Genomic DNA, 25095 nt, shown 5'->3' on the forward strand with positions numbered 1-25095 from the left:
CCCCCCGCGGCTTGCCGCCCCAGGCCTGCGCTGGAGCCGCCGCGCCTCGCACCTCACCAACCCTCCGCTCCCACCTCACCTACCGCTGGCCTCCGCGGTTCTCCCGAGCCCCCGCCAGGCCCCGCCCTTTCCAGCGGCTGCGTTGCGATTGACCAGAGGCCGCCACGTGACCCGGAAGCGGGCCCGCCTCCGCGCCGTGGGCGGTTGTGCGGAGTGACTGAGCAGGGAGGGGGCCGCGCGCGCGGCCGGAAGTGCCCCGCGGCGGGAGCGCGCGGCGGAACCCCAATGCAAGGGAGCTCCTCGGGGAGGGGAGGCGCTGCGCTCAGAGCCGCGGCGGAGCGGGGGCAGGCAGGAAGGAAGGATCCGGGTGTCAGCCCCAGGTAAGGGGCGGGCCCGGACTGTCCCCTCGCCCATGGGAGCCGGGGCTTCCCTGGGGTCCGGGACCCTGTCACTCCTCAGGGGCTGGGAGCTCCGGACCCAGCGGCTTCTCCCCGCGGGGTCAGGGGGACCCCCCTTGCCGGGTCTGGCCCAGGCCCCTCTCCGGGGGGGGGTCTCTTGCTCCCGCTCCCTCTCGTACAGGGTTCCTGAGCCCGCCACCGCCTCTCATTGGCTGCCCGCAAGAAGGGGTCTCCCGGGTCCCCCCTTCTCCTCAGAGTGCCCTGGGGGAGGGGGCCCCAGCTGTGCTCGCCATGGGGCAATCCCTGGCTGGGGAGAGTGTTGGGGCAGCCTTGTGTGTGGGAGTGAGGTGGGGCGCCCTGCCCTGCCCAGCCAGGTGGAGTTGAAGGCGGGGCTGTAAGTAAGGGTGTGCTTCAGAAGATTCATAGCTTCATAGAGTCCCGCGCCCGAAGGGACCATTGTGATCAATTAGTCTGAACTCCTGTATCACACAGGCCACCTTTGGAGAAGTCATTGGCTGGAAATCCCTGCCCTGGCATGTGTGTTTGGGGCTGTCCCTGTGCTTTGGAATGGGGCCCTTTGAGACCATACCCCAGGGGTTCTCAAACGGGGGGTTGGGACCCCAGAGGGGGTCGTGAGGTTATTACAGGGGGGGTCGCGAGCCGTCAGCCTCCTCCGCAAACCCCGCTTTGTCTTCAGCATTTATAATGGTGTTAAATATATTAAAAAAAGTGTTTTTTAATTTATAAGAGCGGGGTCGTACTCAGAGGCTTGCGATGTGAAAGGGGTCAGCAGTACAAAAGTTTAAGAACCGCTGCCATACCCTGTCTGCAATCCAGGTGGGGATGACCTTTATCCATGTATAGGAGGTTGCTCCCTCAGTTTAATTCAGAGAACCTGTGTCCCTTGGGCCTGTATGAAATTCAGAATTTCTGCCATATGTTTATGAATACGACACTTGCTTTAATGGCTGATGCTGCTTCTTTTGAGTCCCCTGGGAATTGTGGATTGTGTCTTAGGCTGCCACTCCCACCCTGATGTGTGCAGAGATCTTTATTTTTCCCAAACTACTGTGGGTAGGCAAGAGAAAACACTTCAGAAAACTGGGCAAGATGATGTGGGAGTTTGAGAGGGTATCGTCCTTACCTGAGTTGGACATCCCCTGAAGTACCTTGTCTTACATGGCTGAGTTCTCTTTACCTGTTGCAGATTTCTAAATATGCTTTCTTTCTCCCTGAACCTTACTGGTATAGATGTTGAAAGAGGAAACGGCAGTGCCCAAATGTAGTGTTACTATAAAGGGGAGGGTGAGATGTGGGGCAAACTATCCAGCCAAATTATGCAATTTAAGGGGGGAGGTTAGGCTAGATTTTACCATTTTTCCAAGGGGTGGGACCTGAGGTCCTGTGGGGCCACTTGCAAGAATTAAAATAGATATAGTCAAGCCCTGCTTCCTAGGCACCGACTCTGTGGGTGCTCTGGGGCTGGAGCACCCATGGGGAAAAAATGTTGGGTGCTGAGCAACCACCAGCAGCCCTCCTATCACCTCCCCCCCCCCCAGCACTTCCCACCTACCAGCAAGCCCCGCAGATCAGCACCTCCCCCCCACTGCAATTCGCTGTTTGGCGGCATGCAGGAGGCTGGGGGAGGAGTGAGGATGCAGTGCACTTGGGGGAGGGGGCAGAACTGGGCACGAAGAGGCGGAGCTGGGTGGACTGGGGGCAGTAAAAGGTGGGGTGAAGGTGGGGCCTTGGAGGACGGGGTGGGGGTGGGGCAGGGTCTGGGGCAGAGCCAGGGATCGAGCACCCCCTGGAACTTTGGAAAGTCAGCATCTGTGCCCTGCTTCCTTTTTGGGTCATGTATGTTTGGGTGGTGGAAGGGAGGCATTCAGATTCAACAAGTGTTTAGGACCATCCCTGTTCTTTCTAATTTAAAGCCCAGATTTTAGATCCTTCCTGCAAATATGCATAAACGTCGCATGTGGGGTTTTTGTTTAATAAAACCTTGGAAATATTTAATATGTCCTGCTCCTTAAGCATCTGCTACTGTGAGAAAGGCCTATTTTTTTCCCCCTTCACCAGAAGATTGGGAAGTTGTGTGACTAGTATTCTGAAATTTTGGAGATTGACTGTATTCAGAAAGCACACTGTCTGATGTTCTCTTAAATTTTCCCATATCGGTAGTTAAAGCTGTAGGAGGAACTAAGAGGTGCAGACTGGATTGTAATTGTAGATATTTCTGTAAATGGATTGACTACCTTGCTTGGCTGATAAATGAGGCTATGTCTACATTACCGGCTAAATCGGCATTGCTGGGATCAATGCAGCGGTGTCGATTTAGTGGTGAAGACATGCTAAGACATGCTAAGTTGATGGGAGAACGCTCTCCTGTTGATGTCTATACTCCGCTTCCCGGAGAGGCGGAAGCTATGTTGACAGGAGAGGGTCTCCCGTCAATATAGGTTGACTTACAGTGGTGTCTACACTGCAGTAAGTTACGTGGACTTCAGTTACGTAATTTATGTAACTGAACTAGCCAGGGTGGATTTGATTTAAATCATTAGTCAGGAAGACTCAATTTAATCATGGATTTCTACATAAAAGTGCATTCTTGTTGGTTGTTATAACCTTAATACATATTCTTCACAACTCAGAGATAGATGGTTTCATTTTTAGAAGGTATACACTATATATTTAAGTGATTTATTTTGAAAACTTTTCAGATTACTTTTACAGCTATATCAGAAAATGAATGATTGTTTAGTAGTTGAAGCAGATATTTATGAAGTCATTGGGAGGTGAACGATCTCCAATTCAACAGGTTAATCATTAATATTTGGAGGATTTTCTTCCCATGCTGTATTTGGAGGAGAGCATCACCAGACAGACATTTAAATTGTTTTATTTAACTAAAACAACAACATTATGTATTCTGGATTTTTTTCTTCAACAGCAAACCTATAATATTTTAACAAAACAAGCATATGAATTTTTGAATTTAGTTAAACATTCAAGTTTTTAAAATCAGGTTTGCTTTTGTTAAATTGTTTTTAACTAAAATAGTTAAATGAAATATTTTTTAAAAATCGACACATCGACACGAGAAACTTAAAATTTTGGATTCTGCAGCTAACTCAGTTGTCTTCACATTCATTTTCCTGTTTGTTCATAATCTGGAAGAGAAAAACAAGCTTTCCTGCCTTTTCAGGTCCCAAACAATTTCTCAATTTGGAATGAATTTGTTCAAAGGAAGAAAATATTCTTTCTACACTGGCAGAAGAAGCTACTGCTGTTAAAGTGAGATTATTACTTCAACAGTCTCAAGTGCTTAAGTGACTTCCACCAGTTCACTGGTGTGACTTTTTTTAAAACATCATCAGCAAACATATTTGTTGAATGGTTCTTATTCCCAAACTAGCTCTCTTTTATGGCTTGCTGCCATTATAGGGTTTCCCTTCCAGTGAGAGATTGGTATGGTAGATCTCAAATCAATGAAGGCTACACTCAGAAAAACCTCAAGACTTCTGGAATATGCTGCTCAAACAGTTTAACTTTGGTTTCTACTCCTGTCCCTCCCTTCTCACATTTATGTCCAGACTTCTCCTTGTCGAGATCTATTCCGTCCCCAACAATCTTCTATTCATTGAACTTTTTGAAACTTTGCACTTTTAGAGAGGGGTAAGGGATTGACTCTGTGTACACAAATTTGCAGAGGGACAGTAGGGTTGAGGTCTGTTATTTCTCACCTCTATATATTATTTATTTCTTTATTTAAAAACATTTTTGCTGTTAACAAGCATGTTATCTCTGGAGACACAAATCCACAGTTTGAGAACTGCAAAACTAAGCATCTCTGATGGTATCTTCTAGACTGAGCACTGAGTCCCATTGGGTAGATAGAAAGATTAACCTAAATAATCTATACAGAAGCCCCTGGAACCGCATAAAATTGGGTTCCTAATCCATGAACTATTGGAACTCATTTACAAAACTTTTCTTAAACATTACATGAATATATTGTCTCATACTCTAGAATTAGAATTTACAATCCCTATTCTGTGATGAGATATCTTTGAGCTATAATGTATCTTAATTAAAACCATCTTTAGAGATGCTTTTTGAGGAAAAAACCTTTTATCAAAAAAATCCAGTTTAAATAAAAATCCGTTTTTTTTCCTTTTTTTATTTATTTTTTTTAAAAATCATTGATTTTTATCCACCCTGAAACTAGTGTAACTTAGATCGATTTACAGTGTTAGTGTGGACCAGCCCTGAATAATGGTGTTAGAAGACTGAAGTGCAACGATTCCAAATCTGTTTTCTTTATGCTAATACCATATAGAAGACAATATTTACTTTCCACTTTATTCATTTGTGCTGGATTGGTCAAGGACAGTGTTGATGTAAACAACTTGTAATCCTGAATCATGATCATCTATCACGATCATAAAGGGAATCGTTTACACAAACAAAGCATTTATGACATAAATTCCTGTAAAGACAGTTGCTTGCCTCTTCTTGTTTTAAATATTTAATGAGAGTTGATTGAATATTTACTTACCTGTATTACAAATAATACCTTGGATTATTTAAACTAATTAAATATAATTTACCCTTTTTTATTAGTTTTTAATACTTTCTACATTTCTCTTATACAATGAAAATAGGTCAGTTTCACATTTTTTCCTCTAAGTATTATCTTATCAACTTAAATTTCTCATACAATAGCATGTTTGTTTCATGCATACAGCAGGGGAATTTTTTAAAATATTTTCTATGGGAATAAAAAATTTGCATTTCTACTAGTCTTGGTTTTGTAAAGATTATTTTTACAAAACCCCAGTTTGGAGCATAATTTGACCTGACAGTACCCTTTTTTGAGTATTTCATTTGCTAATTGATATGTCAGATTTTTAACATCAGTTCAGGTGTACAGTACTGGGTGTCTGCTTAAAAGAACAGTCAGCTACAGGCACTTCAGTTCTGTGCAAGGCAGTAATGAACTGGTATATCTCAAGGGATGACTACTTATATGTACATGTAAGTGGCATTTCATGGCTGAAATGTTGATTCTACTATCTACATTGTACTTTAGCTTTGTGAAGAGACCAGTCTTTCGAATGAAATCAATATGCTGCAATCATTTGTTTGAGAGTCTGTGGGCTCGTTGCTATGTGAAATGCTGCATAAAAATTGTCCCTTCCTTGTGAGACTTACACTCTAGCCAAGCAGTGCAGAGGAGATGCTGTGCAAACAGGGCACAGAGTGGCCTAATAATTGAAAAAAACAGACTGGGAATAAAATTCTAATCCTGGTTCTAATATCCTCTGTGGCATTTGGTGAAGCATGTGATCTTACACTACCATTAAATGGGAATAACAACATCTATTTCATATGGGTGTTGTGAGCTAAACTAGAGAAGGCTTGTAAAAATTTGTGAGCACTAAATGCTAAATACTATAATGTTGTTATTGTGCCTCAGTCTTGACCAGTAAGAACAGCTTCCAGGGGTGAGAGCATAGTTCAGGTTCCACGTCGATTCAGATCTTGGCATATATGAATCTGTGAACAATGGGGGCAGTTGAGATGGCTTTTGAATGGGAACACCTGTCCACTGGTAAGTGTGCTAAAACCAGTCCACCTCATCTCTGAATTAAAGGAAATTCGGGATGGTAGCTCAAAACATAATATAATAGAGTCAAAGCATTTCAGACAGTTCTTGTGCTGACTCTACTGAATTTTGGACCAAGTGTTGCAGAATAGTAATCTCCTAAATATTAGGGTTTCAATAAAAACTTTTTTTGGATCCTTAAATATAACAGCATTACTGAGTTACTCAGATTTCTCCAGTGATTCTCAAATTGCTTGTTTTCATGAAACACATTGTGGTTTCCCTGATTCTGTGTCCTATCTGCCTAGGGCAGAGCTAGACTTGTACTAACAAAGGCCAGATAGATGTGCTTTTAAAACTAATAAATGATTGCCTAATAACTAGTTTTCATCAAACCAGTTTCTGGGTCAAACTTGTGATCCTCCTCAAATATCTGTTCTCTTACACGCCTTTGGATTTTGCAAGGTTAAAGAAATGGAATACAGGGGCTTTTGGGAGGATGGAGTGGCAGTGAATGAAATGTTTGTAAACCGCACTACATTGAAAACTACTGATGTTAAACACAGGAAAGTTCCTCCCTCTCTAAGGGAAATGTCTATGCTAGGGAATATTACCAAAACAAATCCAAAAAATCCCCTCTAGTGTGTGGTTGAGAACATTGTATCTGAACCTTGATCCATAAAAGCTAGTAACTCAAAAATCAAAACTATATAGAAGTACAGTACATAAGTGACAGAAATAATTCTGGTATTAAATGAGTGTTGAGTATTTTTTATTTGGATTTAAATGTCAAGAGCACATGGATAGGCAATCTTTAAGTGCCTTTGATATTAACTAAAAATACAACTGATTTCCAAACATAACTAGAGAATAGCAGCAATCCAATATAACCACACCAACTTAATCTTAATCTTGCTTTAAACGCCACACTCGTGTGTCTGCACACAAGTGCAGTAAACCAGGATTTTATATTGTATAATGGAGGTCACAGCCCCAATACAGTTTTCAGGATTCAGGTTAGTGGGTTATGAGATACTTTGGCGGTTGGGGAGAAACAAAAAATGCATTGATTATTTATTACAGATGTTAGGTCACAGGCTGGGCTTTCAGTAACCTTCAGTACATAGTATTATATCGGTCTCCACTGATGAAATTACTACATGATTGACCCTCAGGTGGTGATAAGTTGAAAAACATGGAGCTAAATGCCTCTCTGATGTAAATCAGAGTAAGCCTGTCTGTCAGAAAACAGTTTATTCATCAAAATACAGTGTAATTCAGTGTACTTCTGTGACTTTAAACTCTCACTTCCAGTGATCTGAAGAAGGAGCTTCCTCCCCAAGATTTTAAGGAAGGATAGAGACAAAGCAGGAATTGGTTTCAGTGCTTCCCAAATCCTCATATTTGGTGAAGAATCATAAAAATGACCGTTTTGTTTTTTATTTTATTTATTTATTTATCTGCTACTATTTCAGACCAAATTGAAAGGTGGGATAAACTTTCAGGAATGGGATTAGAAAGTATAAGCAGGTGGAATCTGCCACCCTAAGGGAAAACTCTGTAAAGCGCAGGCTGCAGTGGCATTACTTGGGATGTCAGTGTACAATGTGGTCTGACGTGACCATTTATGCTAACAAGAAATCAAGATTTCAATAATGTCACTTCATTGTGATGATGGACGTAGGTAAGATGCTTTCTGGTTACCTCTTAACAAATATTTTTATAATGGAACCCTTTGGAAATATGTCCATCCCCCCATCTCTTTTAAAACTGGCTTCCTATGGGTATTTCTGCTACAGCAAGAGACTCTTCCTCATTGTCCTGTTTTGCTGCTATTAAGCTTTTAGCTTACTGCAAGAGCCCACTGTAAGTTAATGAGAATTCCACACTTATCCAGTTACCCCTGACAACAGGACTTTTTGGTGGTTAGTTGACTCTCCCAGCAGCTTCACTCTCAAATGCTTTTGCTGAGTATGTATCCTTATGGGATTACCAGAAATGCATCTTCCAAAAGCATAATATTGATGGGACATTGCTTTGTTTTTCTCTTCCACTCTAAGGCACTATGCTCCATCTGATTTCTCCTATTTGTTTCAGACTGCCTTTTGACCAAACTAGATTTTCTAACAAAATATACAACTTTCAAGCTTGTACGGATAGGTGGGAAGTTTTAGGGGACAAAGCAGCATGGAGCTAGAAGGCTCGTGCTTATAGGAGCACAATTTAGGCCTAATACTGCTCACTTTACTTGCATGAGTAGTCCCATTGATCACCTTTGGACAATCATGTGAGTCAAGTGAGCAGAGTTTTGCCCTTCGTCTTTGTGCCCTTCTCATAGCATCTTGGGAACCTTTCCTCTTCTGGCTTTTTAGGTAGAGATCAAATGCTTAATCAACTCTGAAATCTAGTAGAAAAAATACTGGTCATTAAAAGCCGCTTCAGTTGGTTGTCCCACATTTTGACCTTAGTTACATGAGAAATCTAGTGTAAGGAAACCACAGTGGTATGTGCCCTTATAATTTAACTTGGAAGGATAGAGAAATTATGACGTAACTTCTATTAAGATATTGTTGTCATGCACTGGTTGCTTTTATTGTAAAATCTCTACTTGAGGTATCTAGTCTTCCTTGATGTTTAATATTGTATCTCATTGGATTACTGTCACAAAGCCATTGTACTGTGCAGGTAAAAGTATGCATGGAGTTACAATCTGTGAAACTTTGTAGGAACATCAGTTCCAAACTTTTTTTACCTCCAAATTACCACCTATGTTCTAAGTGTCTTTATTAGAATAATGTTGGTCATGATGCATTAGTTTGGGGTTCTTAATATTATAACCAGGAATGTTAGATTTCAAAAAAGTAACACTGATGTAAAATATTGCTCTGCATAGAAACTTAGATAAAAGCTTTGAAGACTACCTGCAGCTATTTTTTGAAAGACCCCCCCCCTCCCACTTTTCATGCACCCCAAGTCCACCACCAGCTCACTTCCAAAAATGCATTTAATATAAATAAAGCATGTATGAATTTATTAATTTTAATGCATAAACATTAATCCAGTGATCTTTAGCTCTGTTAAAAATTGATTTTTTTTTTTCTCATATGGAACGTATCAGAGCCTTTAAGGTTTAAAACAGCAGCATTTCCAAAAGAGTGCATACCCCAAAATATGTATTTAACTAATGCTAGTGCTCACCTAAATACATGATGTGCATATACTGTGAAACTAAAATGACTCCAAATAAATCACTCTTGGTTTTATTTAGCAGCAGGAGACTATTATCCAGTGATGATTTTATATTTCACTGATACTATCTCTTAAGTAATCTTGGTACTTTTGTAGCAATATTCAAACTAGAAATCTTAATACTTTACTTCCCATAAAACAAATAGGAGTCAATTAAGTTGGGCAACTTCCAAGGTAGAAAAATGAGATTTCAAATGCATTTGTTCAATTTAGCTTCAGATAATCAAGAAGTGTAAATTTAGTAAATTATTTAAAGACGATGTATATCACAAGTGACAGGTGTAATAGGCAAAAACCCTAGCTCCAAACATCTGCATTTTAAAAAGTGGAAACATTCCATTTTCCATGATCATGTTCTCCTGGAAAGTAATATGGAAGCAATAGCTTGGAAATACACAGCATGAATAGATATTGCCACTGGATGGTGGGACTAAAATAACGCAAGTTCCATGCAATAGGTAGGTCTGAGTAGGTGTTTAACAGTGTTCCTGAGCTGTTTAAAAGCAGTTCCCAGTGTTCCATTTAATATGATTCTGAACGGAGAACTTAAAAAACATTGTAGCCAAATAAAGTGACAGAGTGAACATAGATATTGGTTAATACTGAACATTAATGTTTCAGTTTTTTTAGTTTAGAACATTTATATGAAAGTGTTTCCTTTGCATTGGTTGGAAGAAACTTGGATTTATTTATGTCTGCAGAGTAAGATGATAGCCAGCATTTGATGCTGCACTGAGTTTCTGCTTGATGCAGTGGAGTGTGAGGTAGGCCCATCAGGGAGCTTGGTCCCACTCTGTGATTCTTAGGGCAGACTTGTGGATGTAAGCTGTGCCAGCTGGCAGTGGTCCCCAGGGGACTGTGCCCATTGAGGATACCCAGACAGTAGTGTACTCTTGCCACCCCAAAATGTCCCTTGTGCTGCACCCAGGTCTGGGGGGGGGGGGTGAGGCGGAGGGTGATGTAGAAACCTGGTGTGCTGGCACCATCAGCAGAATTCTCCCCCATGCCAGAGGAATCCTTAGCAGGCTACATATGGCTGCTTTCTGGCCCCTTTTTACTTCTAGAATGAACTAGAGAATCTTGCCCCATAATACCAGTGCTATTTGTGGTTCAAGCCCTTTAAAATAATCACTAACTATTCTTGCATCACCTCTGTTATCCCCATTTCACAGATAGGGTGACTGAGGTAGAGACGGTAATTTGTCTCAAGTCCCACAATCAGTAGTAGAGTGAGTGAATCATGCTCAAGTCATTTAATGTTGATAAATATCATGGAATTGAGAGAGAAGTTATGTGAATGAACCTAATACATCTAGAATAAGTCCAATTGCAAAACTATCATTAGAATCATAGAATTGTAAGACTGGAAGGGACCTCAAAAGGTCATCTAGTCCAGTTCCCTGCACTCATGGCAGGACTAAGTATTATCTAGACCATCCCTGAGAGGCGTTTGTCTAACCTGCTCTTAAAAATGTCCAGTAATAGAGATTTCACAACCTCCCTGAGTAATTTATTCCAGTGCTTATCCACCCTGACAGTTAGGAAGGTTTTTTCCTAATGTCCAACCTAAACTGCCCTTGCTGCAATTTAAGCCCATTGCTTCTTGTCCTATCCTCAGAGGTTAAGGAGAATAATTTTTCTCCCTCCTCCTTGTAACTTGAAAACTGTTATCCTGTCCCCTCTCAGTCTCTTCTTCTCCAGACTAAACAAAGCCAATTTTTTCAATCTTCCTTCATAGGTCATGTTTTCTCGACCTTGAATCATGTTTGTTGCTCTTCTCTAGACCAGTGGTCTCTAAAGTGGGGTGCGCAAGAGGATCCTTCGGGGTGCGCGGCGGGAGGAGCGCCGCCGGAGCAGCGCCGCTTTTTTTTTTCCCCCTCCCTCGGCAATTTTTTACTGATGGGGTGCGCGATCAAAAAAGTTTGGAGACCACTGCTCTAGACTTTCTGCAATTTGTCCACATCTTTCCTGAAATGTGGCGCCCAGAAATGAACACAATACTCCAGTTGAGTCCGAATCAGCGCAGAGTAAAGTAGAAGAATTATTTCTTGTGTCTTGCTTACAACACTCCTGCTAATACATCCTGGAATGATGGGGGTTTTTTGACAGTGTTACACTGTTGCCTCATATTTAGTTGGTGATACGCTATGACCCCTAGATCCCTTCCTGCAGTACTCCTTCCTAGGCAGTCATTTCCCATTTTGTATGTGTGCAATTAATTGTTCATTCCTAAGTGGAGTACTTTGAATTTGTCCTTATTGAATTTCATCCTGTTTTTTTCAGACCATTTCTCCAGTTTGTCCAGATCATTTTGAATTTTACCCTATCCTCCAAGCATAGCTTGGTATTATCCGTAAACTTTATAAGTGTACTCTCTATCCTATTATCTAAATAATTGAGAAAGACATTGAACAGAACCGGACCCAGAACTGATCCCTATGGGACTGCACTCGATATGCCTTTCCAACTTGACTGTGAACCACTGAAAACTATTTTCTGGGAACGGTTTTCCAATCAGATATACATCCACCTTATAGTATCTCCATCTAGGTTGTATTTCCCTAGTTTGTTTATGAGAGGGTTATGCGAGACAGCATCAAAAGCCTTACTAAAGTCAAGATATACCACATCTACTGCTTCCTCCCCTTATTCACAAGGTTTGTTACCTTGTCAAAGAGAGCTATTAAGTTGGTTTGACATGATTTGTTCTTGACAAATCCATGCTGACTGTTACTTATCACTTTATCTTTTAGGTGTTTGCAAATTGATTGCTTAAGTATTCGCTCCATTATCTTCCCTGGTACTGAAGTTAAGCTAACTGGTCTGTAGTTTCCCAGGTTGTCCTTATTTCCCTTTTTATAGATGGGCACTATATTTGCCCTTTCCCAGGCCTCTGGAATCTCTCCCACCGTATGTGACTTTTCGAAGATAATCGCTAATGGCTCAGATACCTCATCAATCAGCTCCTTGAGTATTCTAGGATGTATTTCATCAGGCCCTGGTGACTTGAAGACATCTAACTTGTCTAAGTATTTTTTGTCTATCTGAGTATGTCTAAGAACATAAAAATGGTGATACTGGGTCAGACTGATTGTCAATCTAGCTCAGTATCATGTCTTCTGGCAGCCAAATGCTTCAGAGGGAATGAACAGAGCAGGGCAATTATGGAGTGATCCATCCCCTGTTGTCCAGTCGCAGCATCTGGCAGTTGGAGGTTTAGGGGTTCCCAGAGCATGGGGTTGTGTCCCTAACCATCTTGGCTAATAGCCATTGAACTTCTCTAAATATCCATTCACTAAAATAAGATTTAAATAAATCGGGATCAATACCAGGCACCCTTGCATGCTAAAACAATGGGGGCATCAAGACCCCCCATGGAAGAAGGAAAAGGCCTATAGTAATTTTAGTAGCTTTCACTATATGTATGTATGTATGTTGAATAATCACAGTACAACATATCAAACCAGAAATGTTACACTTCAAGAACTAGGGTGTCTCTCATTTCTATTTAAGTGATAAGAGCAGCCATGCTGGATCAGACCAAAGGTTCATCTAGCCTAGTACCCTGTCTTCCGACAGTGGCCAATGCCAGGTGCCCCAGAACAGGTAATCATCAAGTGGTGATAAGGCTACTAATCACCAATTCTTGACTTGTAAATTAATGGCAGCTCTGTTTAATGAGACAGTGATAAATTAACTGTACTTGGAAGAGTAATTGCAGTATATCAGTCATTAAAATTTGTTTTGTAACTTCTGTGTGGGTGGGGGAAAATGTAACTGAATTTGGAGTAACCTGGTAAATTGTGGTTAGTCAAAATGTTAATGACAATGTCCTAGTGCTTCTTACAGACGTATACAATCCACTGAAATATCTGCAACTATATTCTCAACTCAATTTATGTTATAATATGAATACATATAGAAAATCTAGAACTCACCAACACGCAGCTCTTAGGGCTTTTTAAGCTAATGAAAACAAATTACTCTAATGATGTGCACATACAGGTGTAGGGTTATTAAAGTGAAATTCCAAGAGAGTTTATAAAAGCTTGTGTTTGATTAAAACCACATCTTTGAAGTACACATTAATTTCTCATAGCACCAGTCTATGTACATCTATAATTTGGGGAGTCGGTGGTAACAAGGCTCCATTACGGCTATGTTGCTAGAGAGCTGTAAGGAGGAAGGGGGTTCAGGAATTGATGTCAAGGCACAGAGCCTCCAAGCACATGGTCCTATGCAGATCACCTGGAATACCTGGTGCTGGAAATCTGGCTTCATTGCTGTTCCAAAAGGGAAGTGTGCAACATCAATTCTATCACCTCCACTGAAGGATGAGTCTGGAGAGGGAGTACTTCAGCAGGAAGAACTTATGGGAGGTGGTCAGGAGACCGACTTTCTCCATCTGTAAAATAGGGCTAATTGTACTTGCCCTCCTTTTGTAAATTACTTTGACGTCTGTGGGTGAGAAGCTAAATGAAAGTTTAGTAGTATTGAATTCAAACATTCCTCAGATGTGAATCTTGAAGATTACAAAAGGATGTATGTGCATCTGTTATATAATTCATACAACATAAAGATTCACTTCCAGATTCAAGAAAACAGATCAAAGAACAGTGACTTAGAATTGCTCATATTAAAGACCATGTGAGATGACAAACAGATCCTAAAAATACCTCTGGTGACTATGCTAAAAAAGTCTCAATTGATGCTTAAATATGGAACCCTCCTTCAGACCTGTATCAAATCTCTTTTGGATACTTTGTATGACTGTAGTTTTCATAGGCTGTTCTTGTAATTTACTTTCAAGATTATACTCTGAAACTGCTGCTCATAACTTAGTCATATCTATTTTTTGATGTCTTAGATGATTAACTATTATAACAGAGGGAATGGGAGATTTTCTAATGTTTTGATTTCTTATGAATCTGTTTCCATAAGTAAATGCCTGCTGTTATCAGTTCTATATTTTGCTGAATTTTAATGGCACTCCTGCTTAGAGAAAGATTCAGTCATCTGTATTTCAGCACATGATTTCTAAAGAAATCTGGCTTGCATTCAAGGTGGGGAAATGCACTGATTGAATATATATTGTGTGCTTTTTAATGCTCCAGTTTAATGCAGAAAGTGTAAAATAATTAACTGATCTATTTTTGGGTGCAATCATGGAACGTTAAGCAACTGGATTTATATAGTTCCAGTAAAATTCAAGAGTACTGCTGGGTAAAAAGTAAAACAGTGTAGTCAATTCATTAACTGTGTTGTACATTTCTTGCCTAGATAAAGAAAATTTACTTTCAGTCTGTCAAGGGTAGATGTTACCTACATATCCCAGCATTTTAATGCCTGTACTTACAGGAGGTTTTCTTTCATGACCCAAATTTGGGGATCCATGTTGACTAACTAAGATTATCTGTTGTATCCATGTAATGAAGCTCTTTCTGGAAAGACTAGATGACTGCATCTTCATAAGTCAATATGCCAATATAACAATCTGATATAGAATAAGATATAAGGAAAGCAGCTTCTTGGAATCCATGAGTCATCTGGGACTGTCACAGTTGTTACATGGCTATAAAAAGCAATGGAACTTACTATCTCCTACTATATACTGTTATTAAAATATAGGTGTGGGGACAAGGGCCCTCAGGATAATTGGCTTAACTTGCATATTTGCCATTGAGCCGGACATATATTGGTGTTAGTGGGGAGTCTTTTGACAGAGGCTGTCTCTGAAGGATTCCCAGCTGATTTAGTATCAGTAATATTATGGAAAGAGAAACTGGATGCCATCCAACTGTTAGACAACAGAATTCATTTTGTTGACTATCTTACAAAGATGTTAGTTCTAGGGTCCGACACAGGAGATTGACTTCACCCTTAAAGGTGTACTGAATTTCTGTATATTGCATAAGATTCCAAATCACTGGAAGGATTTGGAAGGTGGAAGGTGGAATATACACCTCTACCTCGAAATAACGCTGTCCTCGGGAGCCAAAAAAATCTTACTGCGTTATAGGTGAAACCGCGTTATATCGAACTTGCTTTGATCCACCGGAGTGTGCAGCCCCGTCCCCTCGGAGCACTGCTTTACCGCGTTATATCCGAATTCGTGTTATATCGGGGTAGAGGTGTATGTGGATAAATTAAAAAATAGATATCTATAAAATGCAGTCTGCAGGACAGCAAGATAGAACAGAGATAATCCCATGTGATCGTAGTGAGACCACAATAGTGATAAGATCATAAACTTATATAAAATATTTATTAATAAGTATTAATGTACTCTAGCTTTTGTTTTCTCTTTTTTTAAAAAAAAGAAAAGAAAAAAGAGAGATTGAATACTTTAACTTGGGCTGTGCTGATACTTTCCTTTAATGGTGGCCTTTTTAAAATCATTCTTCCTCCTGAACCAGCACCTGCTTAAATGAACTAAGTTGATCAACGCATAAATCCTAAACTATAGCTTTCTGACAGTTTGTATGTTCTATCCTTCTGCTATAAACAATGTCTCAGGGTACAAAAGATATCTGCCTAACTTGTAAAGTTAACTTCTTCAAGCATGTTCTAAAACTGCTTTAGAATGCACTGTACATTGTGATTGCAGGGCATATAGATAATTCTTGTATGGTAGAGGCATTTCAGCTTTGGCCTTGTGCTTCATGCAAAGTCAAGACTTGCGTGTCTCTCATTAAGAGTGTGTATTGAGTTACAGCTTTTGGCATACTTAACCTGTGAATGACCCACCAACTGGAGGTACTACACAGTCTAGTTACTCTAATGTAACTAAGGGCATGTCTACACTGGCAGAGTTACAGCGCCACTCGGAGAGTGTTGAAGGGAAACCGCTGTTGTGTGTTCACGCTGTCAGCTGCCTGCGCAATAGCGTGTTCACACTTGGGGCACTTGCAGTATTCGGAGCGGTGCACTCTGGGCAGCTATCCCACAGAGCACCTCTTTCTCTTCTGCCACTAAGAGTTGTGGGAAGGCGGAGGGGGTCGCGGGGCATCCTGGGTCCGGACCCAGTGTCCCGTGATGCATTGCGTCACATCCCAGCAATCCCTGTGCTTCCGTCCGCATTTGGTGTGATCTTTCAATGGTTTGTGTACTTTGCGCCCTGCCTCTTTGGGCTGCAGGAATGGATCCCGAACTGTTGACCAGTATGCTGCTTGCTCTGACCAACACGTCACGAGTGGCAGTGGAGTTATTCCATAAACTACAAAGGCAAGAGGAGTGTGACACTGATGTCGCCACGTGTAGTAGCTACGACATGAGATTGCTTGGGGCATTCATGGAGGTGCTGACCACAGTGGAATGCCGCTTTTGGGCTTGGGAAACAAGCACTGAGTGGTGGGATCACATCGTGATGCACGTCTGGGATGACAAGTAGTGGCTGCAGAACTTTCAGATGAGGAAAGCCACATTCATAGGACTGTGTGGTGAGCTCGTCCCAGCCCTGCGGCGAAAGGACACAAGAATGAGAGCTGCCCTGTCACTGGAGAAGTGCGTAGCGAATGCACTGTGGAAGCTGGCTACTCCAGACTGCTATCAATCGGTCACTAACCAGTTCGGAGTGGGAAAGTCTACCATTGGACTCATGTTGATGGAAGTCGGCAGGGCCATTAATCGCATCCTGCTCCGAAAGACCAGGGCTCTGGGCAACGTGCGTGACATTGTAGATGGCTTTGCACAAATGGGCTTCCCTAACTGCGGAGGGGCGATAGATGGCATACATATTCCAATTCTGACACCAGACCACCTCGCCACCGAGTTCATTAATCGCAAGGGGTATTTCTCAATGGTTCTCCAGGCGCTTGTGGATCACTGTGGGCGTTTCACAGACATTAACGCAGGCTGGTCCAGAAAGGTGCATGACGCATACATCTTTCGGAACACTGGCCTGTTCAGGAAGCTGCAAGCAGGGACTTTCTTCCCGGACCAGAAGACCACCATAGGGGAAGTTGAAATGCCCATTGTGATTCTGGGAGACCCCACATACCCCTTAATGACATGGCTTATGAAGCTGAAAGCCACTAATATTTGTTGCTCTGCTCAGGAGTGCAGTGCTTGTAATGCTAGGAGGTGATTGTGATTGGTGCAGATGATGCAATATGAAGGCTTAACAGAACTGTCTGTTGCTTTGCAGGGCTCTGTTTGCTTTCAATTGATAGAATAAAGATTGCTTTCAAAGCAACACCATTCTTTTATTTAAAAAAACAACAACCAGAGGAGAGAGTCAAACAAAAAAAAACCCCATAAGCACTGAGCAGGATGGTAGAAGGGAAGGTCCCAGGAGGAGGTGGGGTCCTGGGGTGGCTCAAGATTTGTGTATGTCCAGGGATCATATCCAACCTTCTCCTTTGGAATACAATGCACCGGGTACTATACTTCAGCAGAGCCAAACTGGAGAGGGATGGGTGTTGAGTGCAGTGGGTAGTGGGAGTCGGCAGCGCTGGACTGTGAGGGGGGAGGAGTGGAATGCCGCGCATATAGACTGGAGTCAGGAGGTTGATAAGAGCGTGTTGGTAGCTGCTCGGTTTGAAGAGCTAGTATTGCCTCAAGCATGTCTGCTTGGCACTCCATAACCTTTAAGAGCCGCTACATGGCTTCATTCTGGCATGCCGCATTCTCCTTTCGGTCCCTCTTCTCACTGTCCCGCCACTCCTTCAATTCCTGTTTGTTGGCAGCAGAGTGCATCATAACATCACACAGAAAGTCCTCCTTAGTTCTTCTTGGCCGCTTTCTAATTCTGCGCAGCCGTTCAGCCACCGATAACAAAGAGGGAGGCTGGGCTCCCAAGGTCATCTCTGTGAAGTTTAAACACGACATTTTACAGAAGCAGTATTATTTGCAACACAGAGAACACTGATTCAGTGATTTTAAAACACAGCCAGTACTCACACACCTGTCACTAACTGGCTGACCCCAGGCAAGCACACATGAGCCACAAGACCCCCAAAATGGTGAGTAGCCACAGGGGCAGGGTAAATCACTCTTCCCGGACCCTGCTGTACACTGGGCACATGGCTCTTGGGGAGAGCCAGCACTATGGGGGGGCCTGATAATCATTCCTGTTCCCACACTTTCCACAAGATATGATCATTTTGGAAGATATCTTGCTGCTGAGGGTGAGCAAGGAATCAAGGGAGAGTCTTCTCCAAGACTGCGGCTTCCGCCCTTCCCCCTATGCGGCTCGCCTGTGTGCAGCAATGGTTTCACACACACCCCAGGACGGCACAGTGGCATGGGAAAGTTACCATTAATGGGGCAAGAAACAAAGCAGCTCTGCCGAAGAACCTGCGGCAGCAGATTACCCAGTATCTACACGAGAGTTTCCTGGAGATCTCTGAGGGAGATTCCCGTGAAGTGAGGGAGTCAATCAACAGCCTGTTCCACCACTCAGACGAGGCATGCGGTGGGAGACAAGCCTGCTTTCTGCAACCCTCCTTCCCCCAGCAACTCACTTCAGCGATTCCCAAAATCAAATCCACTTACCAGAGGCTTTCTCTCCTGTTTGTGCTTCGCCAAATTCGACAGCTGTGACTGGCTAGTCTCCTCCGGGGTAGAAAAGAGCTCCTGGCTGCATGCATCTCTGATCTCCGAGTCATCCTCTGCCTCTGGGTCCCTCTCCCCTCCACATCCTCATCCAAATTTTCCTCCTCCTGGCGCGGTCCACTTTCGACTGGCAGACGAGCCACCAAAATATCCACAGTGGTCTTCGCAGTGGAGGTGGGGTCACCACCGAGTATCACGTCCAGCTCCTTGTAGAACCGACAGCTCGTGGGCGCAGCACCAGAACGGCGGTTTGCCTCCTGCACCTTGTGGTAGGTGTTCCGCAGCTCCTTCATTTTGACCCTGCACTGCAATGTGTCCAGGTCATGGCCCCTTTCTGTCATGCATCGTGAAATCTGTCCGTAGGTGGTATCATTCCTACAGCCGGAGCGCAGCTGGGACTGGACAGCCTCCTCTCCCCAAATGCTGATGAGGTCTAGCAACTCAGCATTGCTCCAAGCGGGGGATCGCCTGGTGCATGGAGCAGGCATGGCCACCTGGAAAGATGCGCTGAGATCACTGCGTGCATCACCGCACAAACAGGAAGGGGACTTTCAAAATTCCAAAGGAATTTATGGGGTGGGGATGACGGTTGGTCACCTGAGGGCAGGGCAGTAGAGTTCACACCAATGACCAGAGAGGCGAGAACAGGCATTATGGGGCACCTCCCGGAGGCCAATCAGTGTTGTAATCAACCACGGTGTCTACACTGGCACCGCAGCAGTGTAACCCCGGAGCAGAAAGCTGTACGCCTCTCGTTGGGGTGGGATTTTATTTTTTTTTTAAGCACTACAGCTGCCCAGTTTCTGCGCACTAAGTGGCTTGGCAGTGTGTACACCTCGGGAGTTACAGCACAGAAAGCTGCTTTACTGCACAGAAACTTGCCTGTGTAGACAGGACCTAAGTATTATAATTGCTGCAGAGGTCTGATCACTGAAACATTGCAGTAGTGGAAAGTGAGGATTTCTTGCTGAACTTGCTTTTGATGTCATGAAATCTTTATTCTTGGAGCTAATGGGTTAAACGTATCTTCAAATAGGAGATGCAGGTATTTGAACAGAAGTGCTTTGTTAAATCCTTCCGTCATTAGCCATGCAATTCCAGATTCCCATTTAAAAAAAAAACAACCACCATAGAATAGCTGCTTTCAGTGGCGGGGTAGCAACAAAAAGAAACATTCAAGGGTATCAGTTGCACAGCAAGAATACAAGAACAAGATTAATCTTGACAGTTTCTGCCACTGCATTCAGAGGCGAACAGTAGAATTTTAGAGCTGTACCCAAGTTTTTGTTCTACTTGCAAAATTCTGAGTTTTTTTTTTTTCTTGTCTGTTCAAACTATTTGGGTGTATTTATATGAATGTATGGACTTATGAGTCACAAAAGAAAAGTTAAAATGAACAAAAGCTAAGATTTAGTTTAGTGAGGCTATAAAAGTGTTTTAAATGGCCTGTGGTGTAAATTCCTTATCCAGTAAAACATAGGGCAGTTACTGTAACAGTTGTTGATGCTTGCAGTATCCTCTTTTTTTGTACTCATCTTATTTTCTGCTAAGTATTTGGGAAGAAAATATTTTGCAGTTGTATTGCTTTTGTATTTCTGGAAGGTTGTTAATGTTTATGGAACAGTACGTGAATCTTTCAGTAAAGATAAACTAAAAGGGATGCTGCATGTTAAAATCTGGCTCAAAATGTAGGCTCGCACAAAATGGTCTCTACAGATCTATACAGTAGGAGCTGAACTGAATGCTGTGCCTCACAATCTAAGAGCCACTCTGAAGCCATTTAATCCTTTTGGAGAAAGGGTGGCGAGACTTGTTCTCTAATCTGCGGATCTGGTGTTCCAACAACTGTTGAAAAAGGCCTTACTCCCATAACTGCCCTCGTTTTTTCTTTCTGCTGTTTATATTACAGTAGTTCTTAAGGGGCATCTTAGAATGGAGCCCTGTTGTGCTAGGCTCTGTACAAAGATGAGTAATAGACAGTCCTTATCCCAAAGAGTTTACAATCCAAATAGACAAGACAAAGGATAGCAGAAAGGGGTGTAATTTATGAGCAGAGGGATGGTTTGCAAATGTCACAGTTGTTCTGTGATTTGTAGTTTCTTTTTTTGTTTTACTTCTTAGGGTTGGGTTTAGTTAGGAAACTCTGCAAGCAGTCTTGGAATATTAACCTCCCATTGATTGCCCAGTTGGTTTAACTTACTTTTTAAAAAAGTGATCTGGCAAGAATTTTTGGAAGACCAGTAATGGAATCCAGTAGATCTTGTGCAGCAAGCACTATGGGCTGCTCTACACTAACGCTGTAAGTTGACCTAAGTTACGCCAGTTCAGTTACGAAAGTTACGTAACTGAGTTCAATGTAACTTATGTCGATTTACAGCAGTGTCTACACTGTGTTATGTCGATGGGAGATGCTTTCCCGCCAACTTACCTTCCACCTCTTAGGGAGGTGGAGTACAGACTTCGATGGGAAAGTGTTCTGCCATCGATTTAGCTTGTCTTCACCAGACTCGCTAAATCGACACCGCTGCATTCATCGCAGCAGTGCCAATTTAGCCAGAAGTATAGCTGTGAGAAGTTTCATGTGAGACTATAATGTCCCCTATGGACTAGCACCCCCTTTGATGGTCTTCTGTTTGAACAGCTCTTTTATTTTCAGAGCAGGGAAGCAAGTGGGAGAGGCCCCTTAGGGTCCTTTTCCTGGGCAAAGTCTTGTTTGTGCCACCTACTGTAATTTAATCAGAGTTTTCAAATGAAAAGCTTCAGATCATCACAGAAAAAAATTCTACCTGCCTATTCGCTTCCGCTCACAGATGGTTAGTCTTTCCCTACCTAACAATTGGTTATTCAAAGAGGTTTCCTCTTTGTTTGCAATTTAAGCTCTACATGTCATTTGCTGTGTTTCAGAGCATTGGGTTAAAGGTAAACTGAGATCAACCTGAAATGTACTTGCAGTGAACTTAAGTTTCTCTTAAGTACCTTTGGGTCTATCAGAGACTCACTTATTTAGTGGTCCAAACTTCACAATATACTTAGTTAGCTGTCCCCAAATCAAAGGACAGATATACCCATAAGACTAGTCCTCTACTCACCTGTCACTAACAGAACCATCATTTGCTTATGGGAAAACATGGCTGGTAGGTACTATCCAACCCAGCAAGGGGTGGCGGGATTTGTTCTCACTAGGAGATGGTTTGTGGGAATATTCATTCAGAACAGTGCCCTTAATACCATTCTTCACCCTGTTAGCAAGGCAAATTTCTTGGCAGATGACTTAAACTGCAAGGTTCAGGACCAACGCAAGTGCTTCCTGAGGATGCTGTGTTGATTTCCCTCTCTTCCAGGGGAGGTTAATTTAATTGCATTTCAGAATAATGTGTCTGTTTTAGAGAACACTGCTTTTCACTCATTTGTATATTGTTTTGTGAAATGGCTCTTGCATTTGTACCCTGTATCTGATTTAGTTCCTATGACTTCATTTATCTTTTTTCTAAGGTGTTGTCATCTTGGAGTGTAAGTAACTCAGAAACCCTGTTACTGTAATAAATGCTTTTAGTGAGTTTGTTTTTACTCTTTATCAAAGCAAAACCTGTTTATATGCTATTAGATTAGAAACTTAACAGTATTGTGCAATTTCTCCCCTAATAGCACAAGAGGTTAATGCTAGACTTTGTGATAACCGTGCAGGGTGGACGATGTGTTAGACTGCTTCAGGCAAAGGTCTCTTTAAGCTGTCTACTCTAGGTGCTACAAAAACAAGATTAGTGAACCTAATTCCATAGCAAATGTTTCCTATTAAAACAGAGAATTGGAGGTTTAATTTTCTTTTTGAAAGGAGTTCAGAATCTGCTTTTTCTAATTCTTATGGCCTTAACCTAGAGTCAAACAAGTTTTAAAGACAACAATCCGAAGATCTTGTTTCTCATGAGGGAGGCTGCTGACATTCCCCTACACTTCAACCAAACGATAAAGTGGGTAGAGATTTTGAAACAAAACAAATTGCCCCAGACAAATTAAAGAGGGGTGAGGAGAAAACCATTCTGTCTCCTATCCACTAAAGGATGGCTCCCTGTTGCACAACTTGCCGTGTGTTATGCAGTCTTGCTTTAACTGACACTGCACATGTGCTGTCACTGTGTCTGTGGCATTTTGAATTCTGCTAAGCCTTTCAACATTAATCTGCCGTTTGGGATGGAGAGTTATTGAGGGTGGAACAAAATGATGTATCGCATTAAAAAAGAGGAAACTGCAAAGCCAATGACATTTGCTGCCTTCTTTGGGAGTAGTTTTCTGCAGAAAGAGCAGTATTCCCACTTTTGTGTATTTTTTTGGTGGTCTAAGCCCTGTGGGCAAGGGCCCAGTATTCATATTTGGGTATAAAGAGCCATACGTACACTGGCTCCCAATAATTGGCTTTCTTAAGTAACATGCACATAATTGTGTGGGCAGATGTATGCAGTGTGCAAATGTCTGTGGCAATAAATACGTTGATTTTGATTGTAAATAACCAGTTACTCATCTTACTGGCCACTTGTAATCACCCAGCTGTAGCCGGGAGCGCCGCCAGCTTTTTTGCCACCCTAGGCGGCGTAAGGTCCCACCCCTGACAGAGGCGGCGGAAGATCCCGCCCCCGAAATACCGACGACGACCAGGGCGGCCGACGATCCGGTCGCCACCCCCCAAATGTTAGCGCCCTAAGCAACCGCCTAGGTCACCTGACGGGTTGCGCCGGCCCTGGCTGTAGCTGCACAGTTGTAGAAATTCCATGCACAGAGCAGGAATCCAGTTCTTAAAAGCTTGTGTGACTTGCTTGAGATGGGCAGCCAGGAACAGGAGGGATTTAGTTGTAGATCTCTATGAAGCTTTAATATGATGCGTCTTCTTGGCTCACGCTGCCCTGACTTGGAGCTGCATGTACTGGATTTTGGAGTGTGCAGCAGATATGTTGAGAGACTGTATGAAATCCAAAACCTTATTTGACACTTTTCTTAGCATAAATTGCCAAGTTAATTGAGCAAACATTTGAATGAACCCTTCTCTCACATGAGTGAGTATTAAATTGTCATTTAATACTTAAGCAGGGTTGTATTTTTAGTTTTGTGCAGAGGAGGACTCTTCTCTTGTGCTGAGCAACTTAAAAACATTTATATCTCTATAAGGACATAATGTGTGGTACCTTACTGCAGAAATAGCAGAGGCACACTGGCATTTCGCAGTCTCACACGTTAGTGATTGTATGTTAAAACTCTGATTAAAAATAAGGCTTTTTTATAAAAGCCACCTTCCTTTCTAGTATCCAGTATTTATCGAAAGCCTAATTAACTCCTGTAATTAGGCAAAAGGGAATTCTTTAAGACTACTTCTGTTGAAACACTTTCAAATAAGGGCCATTGTTTACTGCCCACTCTTTCCTGTTTTCTCTCACACATTGTACAGCTAGCTTCTTTCTTCCTCATATCTAATATAGGCATATGTAAAAACATCTAAACAAGCCACTGTATACTGCATAAGATAAATCCTTTCCCCTACACAAGCCATACAAATGTGGTGTGCAAGAGATTTTCTTCACATTTCTAAGAACTCCTCAGTGCCAACTGGCAAAGGGTTCACTGTTCTGTAACAGTGACTCCTGACAGGTAACAAACTCACTACACCCAATAAATTTCTTTCATAGTAGTTATCCAAAGAGGGCCAAGTGAGAGCTCTAATAAAAGCTTGTCATACTGATCCTCATAATCATTGTGAGATGTATGTACTGATAACATTTAAGGAGCGCTGTGTGTGTGTGTGTGTGTGTGTGTGTGTGTGTGTATATATATATATATATATATATGTGTGTGTGTGTATATATATAGAGAGAGAGAGAGAGAGATTTTAAGGTCTGAATCAAAGCAGAGTTGACAAGGAGGTTTTGACCAGATAAAGGATGCATATTCACCTGTCTGCCTTGGTTCATGTGTAAAATAAGGATTGTAAGCCTATTTGCATATGACGTCAGCATGAGGATATGAAGGCAGCATGAAGTCAGCACCTAATTTCCCTGTAAGCTGTGCGGCCGTGCAGCACCCTGTTTAGCGCCACGCAGACACTCAGGGAACCCGCCGGGGAAGGGGCAGCCTGAACCCAGCCACGGCCTGGGCCTGTCAGGGCCAGGGAGCCCCTCCCCCGGCCCGGACTGGCCAGGGGAAGGGGCACCTCTCCCGGGGCCCCAGCCCCAGAGCTGCCGTGGTGGGGGGAGGCACCTCTTTCCCCCTCCGCGCCCCCCCCCCGTCAGCCCAGGTGCTGCT

At 42.5% G+C, this 25095-nt stretch overlaps 1 protein-coding gene across 2 annotated transcripts in view; it reads left to right on the forward strand.

Moving 5' to 3' along the window:
- The window catches only part of RALB (RAS like proto-oncogene B), a 66408-nt gene that overhangs the window by 24142 nt on the left and 17171 nt on the right, over nucleotides 1-25095 (forward strand). The window contains exon 1 of one of the 2 annotated variants that reach the window (XM_026647391.2): nucleotides 221-380. The exons of the other annotated variant lie outside the window; for it this stretch is intronic. The gene's annotated coding sequence lies outside the window, so the exon portion shown is untranslated. Of the gene's footprint in view, nucleotides 1-220; nucleotides 381-25095 lie in introns of those variants that run through there. 2 annotated transcript variants of the gene reach the window in all.

The sequence above is a fragment of the Terrapene carolina genome, unplaced genomic scaffold (assembly GCF_002925995.2).
Source record: "Terrapene carolina triunguis isolate 2854851 unplaced genomic scaffold, T_m_triunguis-2.0 Scaffold62, whole genome shotgun sequence".
Lineage (NCBI taxonomy): Eukaryota > Metazoa > Chordata > Testudines > Emydidae > Terrapene > Terrapene triunguis.